Raw genomic sequence first — 11,283 nt, 5'->3', positions numbered from 1 at the left:
AACTTCCCCAGACGATCTCGACTCACCTGGTGTGATCAAAACGGCCTCCGCCCGTTGTCGCCTCTTCTGCTGCTTGGCCTCCTTGGATGCTGTGGTCCGTTCCGTCGTTGGTCCATTTGCTGTCCCATCCTGTCCCGGTCCTCTTGATCCACTGATTCCAGCCGCTGCCTTCTTTTCCTTTTTTCTCCGTTTCTTCTTTTTCCGCTTCCCTTCCACTAAGACGAATGGAGCTTCATCGGACTTCTGCTCTCCGCTCTCCTTGTCCTTCTTCTTCTTCTTTTCCCGCTCTCCCTCCTCGGGCGACGACAAGGGACGCTTCCCTTTCGGGGCCTCTTTGTCGCAGGGTGTGTTGCCTCCGGTTACTACCTCGGAATAGGAATGAATGAACTCCTCAGGTCCTTTTGGTGGGCTGAAGTGTTCTTTCCCATTCTTTTTAGGTATCTCGCTGTTCTTCTTAGGAGTTCCAGCTTGGACCGCCTTCTTCCGAAGTGTTTCGGAGTGTTTCAAATCCTCCGCAAGGCGCTCCCGCTCCTTCGCTTCGACATCTGCAAGCTTCCTCTGAGCATCTTTCCACGTTTTGCGGTGGGTAAGCAACTGCGTTAGTATTAACGCAGCTTCTTTCACACCAGCAGTAACTTCCGATGCCACAGTCCTCTTCTTCGTTATTGTCCGCAGGGTCTCTTTAAGGACCTCACGGAGTTCCTCCAGTCCTGAGTCTTCCTGGGAAATCGCTCCGTCTCGTAGAGTGAGATACTCTATCCCGCAGCTCCCATTAGTCGTCCCTAGGACTTCACTTGGCGTATCGACGATACGTTTCCCCTTGGCCAAGTGGTCCACCAAGGGCGTCGAGCAGTCGCTGGATGTTGACCGCGCAGGTGCTGCTAACCCACCTGCGGTAGCCGTGGCTGAGGTATCCCTCCTCTGCTCCGTAAACGAATCTTTACTAATCTGCTTATTCATCATAGAAAATATTCCTCCTTTAACCATCACGCTCGTCTCTCTTTTTTTTTTTTTTTTGAAGGAGTTTAGCTTCTCCTTACACCACGTTTGGTCCGCGGGGGCTATTTTATTTCACCCCTATCCGCCAGTCTGAAGACTGGTGAGGACATTCCCCTATCCGCCACCCGGGGACGCGCTCGGTAGGAGTTGGGTTTCTCCCCCGAGATTTTCAATTTATTACGGAACATATGACTAGTCTGAGGTGAGTAACATTTTGGAGTTGGTTTTTGAAAGAAAGATTTCTATTTATTTACTGCTTCCATTTTCTTTGTTATAGGTGGTGAAAAGGAGTTTTTTAAGGAGTTTCCATGGGGTTTAAATTTTTATAAGAAGAATTTGGCAGAGAAATGACGTCCTGTAAGAAAATTTGTCAAGGCCGTGATAATATTTGTCAGCGGCTGTCATCTACGTTCGGATTCGCGCATGCGCTGAGAAAGGTAAACGTTTAAGTAATTTGCTTTAGTTTGAAAATTAATTTTGCGGTTTTTAACAGGAATTTACCAATTATCCTGTTTTCTCGAATGTTCAGGTGATTTTAAATTTCTTTAATAGTTTAAATGTAAAAATCTATTATTAAATTTTCTTTTTTTTTCCAAAATTTATCTAGTAAACTTAAGTCTAGTAATATTTTTCTTAATTAATTTTTCTGTTTCTCTTTTTTTAAAATAAAGTGGTGGTAAAATAGGAATCCTCTTCAAAGATAACCATAGATATGGTTAAATGAACACAAAAATTTGTAAATGTTTTCAAAATGGCCCCTAAAATTACTTCGGGGTCAGTTTCTAAATAATTAGAAGAGGATTGCTATTTTTACCACGCAAATTTAGTTCGATTATACATTATTCTTATCTTGTTTAGGTTGATTATATTGATGCGTTGAAATCGGAGAGACGGAGACCTCTGGATGTACGAGTTGGAGTTGTTCCTCTATTTGCAGAGAAGATGACACGAGTTGGAATTTGCGGAGGTTCCTGAAGTTCGATGACCTCTGGTTGGTCCTTAATTTGGACGAGCTTAGGCTTGGAGTCAGAGGTACGTTTGGTTTCTATTATTGTCTTATGTAGTACCTCGCCTGGCTGCTTATTTTTCTTATAAGTGAAGCAGCGCCTCTTGCCTGAGCAGATACAACATTTGAGGAAAACTGGAACGACGAGAATGACACACAAGATGACGAGGATGGACATATTTCCCGCCGTCATCGTTCGTTGTATCTCGTCCTCCTGATGATGCAGCGCTATTTCAGACATCCTGTTTTCTGTTTCTTCCAATCCTGCTCCCCAGGGTTGGAATTTATCGATTGTGTTTAACGGGTCGATGTTCTTTTTGAAAAGAAACCCTGAGACTTTGGGCTCAGCTGTTAAATTTGTTGACAGTGTTCCCAAGGTTGAATTTAACTTTGGCAGCGTGATATTCAGCTGGGTGATTTCTTCATCTATACTTTTGATTCAGTACACTAATGCAAAAAATTAAAGGAGCAGAAAAATTTTATAAATTTTTTAGTGATTTTTGGAAGGCTGTAACTTGGTGAAAAATGATCGTATCGAGATTTTTAAAAAAGCATTTTACAGCTTGAAATCTCTAGTTTTGGTGCATTTTTTTCAAAATTTTTTAAAAACTCCGGTTATTGCGCAAACATGAGAAATACCGCAAGACAAAAAATTTATAATTTTTTTTTTTTTTCCGAAGAGCCCACGGACCGCGAAAAAATTCTTTCAACTAAACGAATGCATACATCGTTTAGCAAATTTATTCAGCTTCAATTTGGTTTTTTTGTTAACCTCGTAGGACGATTTATCGCAGAGATATCAACCTTCAAACATAAAATGATCCTTTTGGCTTTGATCATCGATATTTCAGGTACCAATGATCGCACAGAAAGTTGAAGGGCGGCGGTGAAAACTTGAATGAATTCCTGTCATCATTTTTTAAAAGAAAAATTTTTTTTTATTTTTAACATCCATCAGAAGTAAGTACAAAAAAATGGTTTTTTTCGGTTTTTTAGTAAATCAACCGCTACTCTGCAAATATCGATATAAAAAAAATTATGTTGCCAGGGACTTTTTTAGCTTAATGTACCCCTAAGACCCCTTAGGGGTCTCAAGAAAAAATTTAGAACACAAAAGCGAGTTTCAATTTTTTTTTTTTCGTCGATTTTTTTTGACATTTTTTGGAAATTTTTTATTTTTTTTGTCATTTCCTTGCATTTGCTGAGTTACCAACGCAAAAATTTGAGAAAAGTCGAAAAAAAAATTTTTTTCATTTTGATTATGATTGCACCATTAAAGGAACAAAACTTGCTCCTTTAATTGTTTAGCTAAACTTTGATTGATGATTCCCAAAAAACGGTTCGATAGATCAATTTAAAAATTTACAGGGGTCTTGGGGGTACATTAAGCTAAAAAAGTCCCTGGCAACATAATTTTTTTTATATCGATATTTGCAGAGTAGCGGTTGATTTACTGAAAAACCGAAAAAAACCATTTTTTTGTACTTACTTCTGATGGATGTTAAAAATAAAAAAAAATTTTTCTTTTAAAAAATGATGACAGGAATTCATTCAAGTTTTCACCGCCGCCCTTCAACTTTCTGTGCGATCATTGGTACCTGAAATATCGATGATCAAAGCCAAAAGGATCATTTTATGTTTGAAGGTTGATATCTCTGCGATAAATCGTCCTACGAGGTTAACAAAAAAACCAAATTGAAGCTGAATAAATTTGCTAAACGATGTATGCATTCGTTTAGTTGAAAGAATTTTTTCGCGGTCCGTGGGCTCTTCGGAAAAAAAAAAAAAATTATAAATTTTTTGTCTTGCGGTATTTCTCATGTTTGCGCAATAACCGGAGTTTTTAAAAAATTTTGAAAAAAATGCACCAAAACTAGAGATTTCAAGCTGTAAAATGCTTTTTTAAAAATCTCGATACGATCATTTTTCACCAAGTTACAGCCTTCCAAAAATCACTAAAAAATTTATAAAATTTTTCTGCTCCTTTAATTTTTTACATTAGTGTATTTTCCGTTTTTTGTTTCGCATCTGCCCCGGATATGGATCATTCCTGTTCCATTGATGTAGAAGTCTTTTTCGACTAGGTCCAGGCATTTGAGACTTAATTTTTTCTCTTTGCAGGTCAAATAAGCCCAAGAGTTTGGTTGATTGAGCTTTATCCACGTAGTTTTGCAATCGGGGATAATGCGGATGTTGCAAGTTCTCGAAATGTCTTCTGTCGATTTCAAGAGCAGCTTTATTTCGCAGTCGACTTCTTCAGGATCTTCTGTAGATTGGAATGGGATATCGGGACGACACGATAGATCTTCTCCAATGGTTCTGCGTTTATTTATATATTCAGAGTCTGCCAGGAAAAATCTTCGCAGGCCTGGATCTGTAACCAAGAACCTTTTGGATGGTAAAATGGTCAAAGTTTGAATTTTTCCGTTCACGTTTTCTGGTTTCGGCAACGGTCTCATTTTATACGATAGTAGCGGAATCTAGTGGAACAGAGGCAAGGTTACTATAATGAGCAAATAACCTTTTGCCCTCGCTATCTTTACTGTCGATACTGCTGACAAGGTTGAGATGTCCATCCTGTCAATCGGCTGAGGTGGATTTAAATCAGGATGTTTCCGCATGATGTCGACCGTTGCTTTGTAAAGTTGTTTTGGCGATATCGCTTGAGGAGAGAGTCTGCCGGCTTTTGCTTTTTCGATGATGGTTTCGGCCTCTCTCAGGACTCGTAGGTGGTGGTTGGCGATCTCCAAGCGCTCATCCCCCAGCATGAGGACTTTCGTGTCATAGACGACTTTTTCTAAGGAGTTTAGCGATGCGTTTATGAATGCGTGAGTGACGTCCGCAAGTTTGTTCAGATTGGACTGCATCTGAGCCTCACTCTGAAGGATGGTATTAATCTCACTCTTGACGATGTGAGTGGCGGTCTGTACCAGGTGCACCATTTCGGCATTATCTTGATATAACTTGTTAATTTCCTTATTAATGTGTTCTTTGTCTTCATAATCCATGGTCCCAAACAATTCTCGAGAAATTGTGCCTATGAAACTGAACCATGGAGCGCTCTGGTTACGGTCAAGTGGCGGCGTTTGGAAATTTGTTTCGTCGAGGAGTTGGTCTAAACGATGTCTGACCTGGTATATTCCGACCTGTACCTCATTTATCATGTCGATTTTCAGATAGTGCATGCAGGACCCGACGTCGATGATCTTGGCACAACCAAGCATGGTTGAATGTATATGTTCCAACTCAAAGGGGTACAGGTCTACCAACCCCTTGACGTTAATGGAAGAAATGATGCACTAATTTTCTTCAACCAAGTGGATCTTCTGAAATGGGTCATACAATAACCCTGGGTTGTCCGCCAATGGTTGGATGGTCATGACGTCCTTGGATCGGCTGCTTTCTATGATGATGACCAAGAATATCAACAATGGCTTCATGGTGGTAAATTATTTCCTTGGATCTGAAACAGAGAACTTTATAAAGGTTTAGCCTTTTGATCGACAGCAAGTTTAGCCTTATTAGGGTTGACCAATTTTTGGTTCCCTTTGTCATTCAGGTAAATAAGACTCCCAAATTCGTTAATTTCGACAATTTCATAAGGCCCGGTGTAATAAACATCGAGTTTATTCTTCCTTGGCTCTTTTAAAACATAAATGAAATCACCAACCTTAAAAGTTCTGGCATGTATGTGCCGATTATAACGAATTTTGGAATCCTGTGTCGCCTTATTAAGACAATCAGGCGCGATTTCTCTAACTTCTGACAGTCTTCCCATAAGGTCAGCGAGATAATCAGAATAAGTTTCGATCCTGGAATAATCAGGGAATTGGGTTGGCAACCGAGCTCTTCGACCAAACATCAACTCAAATGGAGTGAATTTGGTAGAAGTATGCACATTGGTATTGTAACTCAACGCAGCAAGACCCACATATCGATCCCAGTTCGGATACTTATCTGAAATTACTCGCAAAAAGTCTATTAATGGTTGAGGGCTCCGTTCTAAGGACCCATTCGACTGGGGGTAGTAACCCGAAGTCGTTAGTCTTTGTATTTTTAAAGCTTTTGCGAGCTGTTGAATTATTTTCGAAGTGAATGACGTACCTTTGTCTGAGAGGATAACTCTCGGACACCCGTAATAACACATGTATCGATCGACAAGGGCTTCAACCACTGTTGTCGATCGAATATCGGGTATTGGGATCGCGGTTACAGCTTTCGAAAAATTATCCTGAATCGTCAGGATATGGACATTTCCACTTCTGGTCATAGGAAGTGGTTCAACGGTATCGATGGAAATTTTCTCGAAGGGCTCGAAGGGAGTGTCGGTTATCATCATTGGTTGTTTAGTTTTTATTCGCGTGAGTTTGTTGTTCTGGCAAATTTCGCATTTCTGGATAAATCTGTAGATCTTTTCCTTCATGCCGGGCTAGTAGGATCTCTCGCGGATTCGCCAATAAGTTTTCACGATACCTTTGTGGCCTGCTATAGGGCTACAGTGGTTTTCTTCGATGACTTTATCGCGTAATTCTTCGGCAGGAACTTCTATATTTCCTTCGCAAAGAGTTACCTCGATTGGACAATCGCCCAATTCTTGTACGAGATAAGGCTTTATGTTCAAATCGTCGAAGTCATCCCCCTGTTTCGCTATGCGGAACGTATAAATCTCATGTTTGAACAAGGACGCTCTCAAGTTTCGCAGTCCTTCGGTTAGATTTGTCAAGTCGATTTTTTCAAAATGATTTTTCTTGACGAAATCGGTAAAGATGGAGCATTGACCCAATTTTGTGACAAGTACGTCACCCAATTTTGGTCTAGCCGCTATCAGGTCTTCTCGATTGATGAAAATGAGATCTCTCAACAGCCTTGAAACTGGTTTCATCATTTCACAATCCAGAGACAGGAAATGCACCATGTGATCTCTCACATACGTGATTCCATCTCGACTGTCTTTGAATTTAATTGGATTTTTAGGCAGTTTCTGAGGTCTGTCAGATTCGGAACCAGATGAAGAGAAAACTTCAGGCGGTGAGTAGTTTTGACCACTCAAATCTTCGGCTATGTCCGAAGATGGAGGGTCGAAGACGCACCATGGAGCTTGATTCGGAAATTTAGGTGGCAAATCGTCATTCACAGCCGGCTCATCCCCCAGTTGTTCGTCAACAATTTCTGGATGTGTCACATGGCGAGGATCAGATTCGCTTGCCTGCTCATTTCCGTCGTCTGGTTCTTGGTGTACCTCTACTTGAATCAGCGTGGCTTCGTCATATTGTGTGGTCTCTGATTTGTCTGATTGAGAAGAGCTCTCTACCCTTCTCGTCCGATCATTTGTAGAATTTTTATTTAATGATTTGGGGTGCTGGCTTTCGCTCAGTAACGTTTTTTCATTATCGTTAGTTTTTGGAGAAACTTCCCCCATTCGCTTGGGAGTTTCCGGATGTGCTATACTGGAAGATGCAGCTGGGAGATCTTCAGTGTTTAAGGTTTGACAAGTAGAAGGTCTTGCTATGATGGTAGAATTTCGATTATCTGCTTCTACTTCGTCATTCCAATAGAAAGTTTTGGAATGGTCATTGTATTCTAGTCCTTTGTAATTTTTCTGTGCAGTTTTCAGAACCGCGTGCTTCTACATGGGCGTGGATGGACTTTTACCTGCAGTGAAATATTTTTCACGAATTTCACCGGCGCTCGGCGCTTGTGGAGTTGCTGGAGTTATTTCAACTCGAACTTCTCCCGGGAAAAAATGATCAGCCTGAAATTAGACCTGATCATGCCTGTTCATGTATGATCAGGCCTGAAATTAGACATGATCAGGCCTGATCATACCTGTCCATGCCTGTTCATGTCTGAGGCGTTAAGTACACTCAGGCCTGTTCATGGCTGTTCATGTCTGTTCATGCCTGACCATACCTGTCCATGCCTGTCCATGTCTGTTCATGCATGTTCATGTCTGTTCATGTCTGAAGTGTTAAATATGCTCAGGCCTGATCATACATGTTCATGCCTGTTCATGTCTGAAGCATTATATACGTTCAGGCCTAATCATGTCTGTTCATGCATGTCTAGGCCTGACCATGTCTATTCATGTCTGAAGTGTTAAATGCGCTCAGGCCTGATCATACCTGTCCATGCCTGTTCATGTCTGTTCATATCTGAAGTGTTAAATATGCCCAGGCCTGTCCATATCTGTTCATGCCTGACCATGCCTGTTCATGTCTGATCAGGCCTGATCATGTATGTTCACATCTGAAGCGGTAAATGCGCTCATGCCTGTTCATGTCTATCCATGCCTGCTCAGGCCTGATCATGTATATTAATGTCTGAAGCGTTAAATACGCTCAGACGTGTTCATGTCTAGAAAAGTTTATTAAATTCACTCTATGGTAGGTTTTTAAATAAAATAATTTTATTCAATGAATAATTAAATATACCGTTTATTGATAATTTACAAACTTATCGATCGAAATTAATGTACATTCCCTATGAACATTCAACAATTTTTTCTCAGCATATTTGGTCGTTTACATAGATGATTTTCCACTACAATTAGATGAAACATACTCTCTATCTGATTACAATCAATTAATAATGACGAATTATTTTTGGTAAAAGGAATAATATGTTGAACTTGCACCTGTTTTTTTGAATGAACAAAATACTTAGTATTGTCTATGATATATTCATCAACTATAAAATATATTAATCCATCTTCAGTTCGAAAGAAAAGTTTTATCGAACCATAGGCTGTAACACTATTTTTCAAGTTTATTTGTACGGTATGGCTATTAGTTTTGATCGTCTTATAAATTTCAGAAGTATACTTTTCATTAAAGATTTCCGCTTGTGCGTAAACTTTAAAATTTTCCATTTCAAAGTCATGATTTCTTATCAATCGATTATCATTAGCCGTAAGTTTTACATCATTTATATTTTTACCAATTACTCGATGATTTATTATGTCAACTGAAGACTTAGAGCTTGTTTCAATAATTTAACTTTTGAGAAATCGTAATGCTTGAACTTCTTTCAAATGATTGGTTATTTCTTGTCCAAGATGTTTTGTGCCATGAACGCAGTTAGTGATGTATCCATTAAAACTTTCGAAGGAAAAAGTTGCTGTGCCCCATAAAGGTCCCCAGCGTTTAACACACAAAACAAGATGTGAAAGCTGGTGGACATTATATGTTAATTCTCGATCTGTATATAAAGTCTCAACTTCTTCTATGAATAATGAAAATAAATATTGTGCTTCATTAAGGTCTTCTGCTGTTATGGTTTTTTGAAGTAAAATAAAAAGACCTTTAACTAAGAGCATCCAATGGTCGATATATTGAACAGGTAATCTATTAAATAGTGCAGGCAGAGAATAAAACAGAGCCCAATTATAAAATTCAGAAGCTTTATTTAAAATTTAATATAAAATCATCAATTTCCTCGATTACTCCTTTTTTTAATTTCCATGGGTTTTTCTTCCCAAGCCATAAACCTGTAAATTGTCGAACAACTCCTAGCAAAACAGAATGCATATATTCGGGAATAAAGCATGTTCCTGTGTCACTCAAAGGCAGTTTTGAAACGATAGAATTCCCTTTAATACCTTTTGATGTTTTTTTTTTATCACTATTCATAACTTTAAGTACCTGATGTTTTATCCTTATTCTAGTTCTTAGTTTAGCTTCCTCAAATTTATAAATACGTACTCTTTTCTTTCTTGCAACAGCAAGACATTTTTTCGATTTTATCTCACATATATTGCATCCATAACGCCCATTGAAGTTTAAAATATTTTGCAGTTGAGCCCTTGCTGGCGCATCAGCTATTATCAAAGGAACTACAATTCGTGAAACTATTTTTTCACCCGTCTTCTGATGGGTCCACAGAATACCATCATTAAAACATTTTTTGAATTTTGTGACAAATGGTTCAAGAAATGTGTTCATCACTGGTTTACAGTCTTTATCATACCAAAGGCCTACAGTCGTAAGATATAAGTCTCGGAGGTATTCTGGAAGTTCAGCTATAAAAAACATTATTAGCCAGCAATGACTTGTACTACTTTTAACTAAAGACAGACCATCTGTGTTTAACACTAATGTTAAATCATATTTTTGACGATTCACCCTAGAATTAACTCTTATATATTCGGATCCATCGGTAATATCAGTAATGTTCCCATCGTGTCTCGGTTGCACTTGAATCAATTTTTCAGCTAGGTTTCGATGCTCGAACATGTATTTAATTTGATCGTGAATATCAATTTCGAAAAAAAAAGCTACATCTTTTTTCAACGCACGACAAGAAGAGCAATTCTTAATATCTGTGTTAAAGCCATTGTAACATAAGCATTTTTTACAGAAAAAATGTTTAATAACAGTTAATGGTGGTGCCAATTGATGAATATAGCTAAATAATTGAAACACAGTTTTTGGCAATTGATTATCTTCTGGTAGTAGATTTTGTAGCAATTTTAATACATCGTTCAAGCAAGCTTTAGTTAATTTATGTCGAATATACAATTCCAGAACGATCAACACACTTTCATCCGTTGTTCTTGTACTATTTTCATAGAGAGATTGAATTATTGAAGATTGTTCTTGATTTAATTCGCTATCATGTTGATCGTCTTCAATATTTTCTTCACGGTTAACATCGAAATCATCATTGTTGTCATTAATATCATTATCAGTATCATTAGTATCTTGATCACTATTATTTACATTAGAAAGATCATCAATATCATCATCTGAACTGCTATCACTAATAGAAATATCAGTATCATCACCATCTGAAGTCGAATCATCATCTCTTTTTTCTGCTATAGTGTCCGCAATTAAAATACTTGTTCTTGAAGTGCAACAATCAATATTGACATTCAAACTTGAATTATTAGATATCATATTTTTTTCCCATCTTTTCAATGTTCTTGCCGGTATCTGTAATAAAAATAAAAAACATAGATAGTTGCAATGAAGTAAAGTACTAATTTTTAGAATCTCAGGAATTTTAATTTATAATATTTGTTTGGAACATTCAAATTTTTTAATTATAATCATATTATATTAATTGTATAAATTTTTTTTTTTCATTTTAAGCTACAGCATCAAAATTATTGTTTTCATGATCATAATTAGGAAATAGATTTATATAAATATATATGAGTACATACAGGAACTGTGTGATCTTCTTTCCATAACTTATATTTTTTTGATTGAGGTAATGGTCAATTGTCATCATTTTCTCGCAATTCTCTCTTCGTGTTTGACATTTCTAAACCAACC

Source organism: Microplitis mediator, chromosome 6 (genome assembly GCF_029852145.1).
Source record: "Microplitis mediator isolate UGA2020A chromosome 6, iyMicMedi2.1, whole genome shotgun sequence".
NCBI classification, from domain to species: domain Eukaryota; kingdom Metazoa; phylum Arthropoda; class Insecta; order Hymenoptera; family Braconidae; genus Microplitis; species Microplitis mediator.
This window is presented reverse-complemented; position numbering follows the sequence as displayed.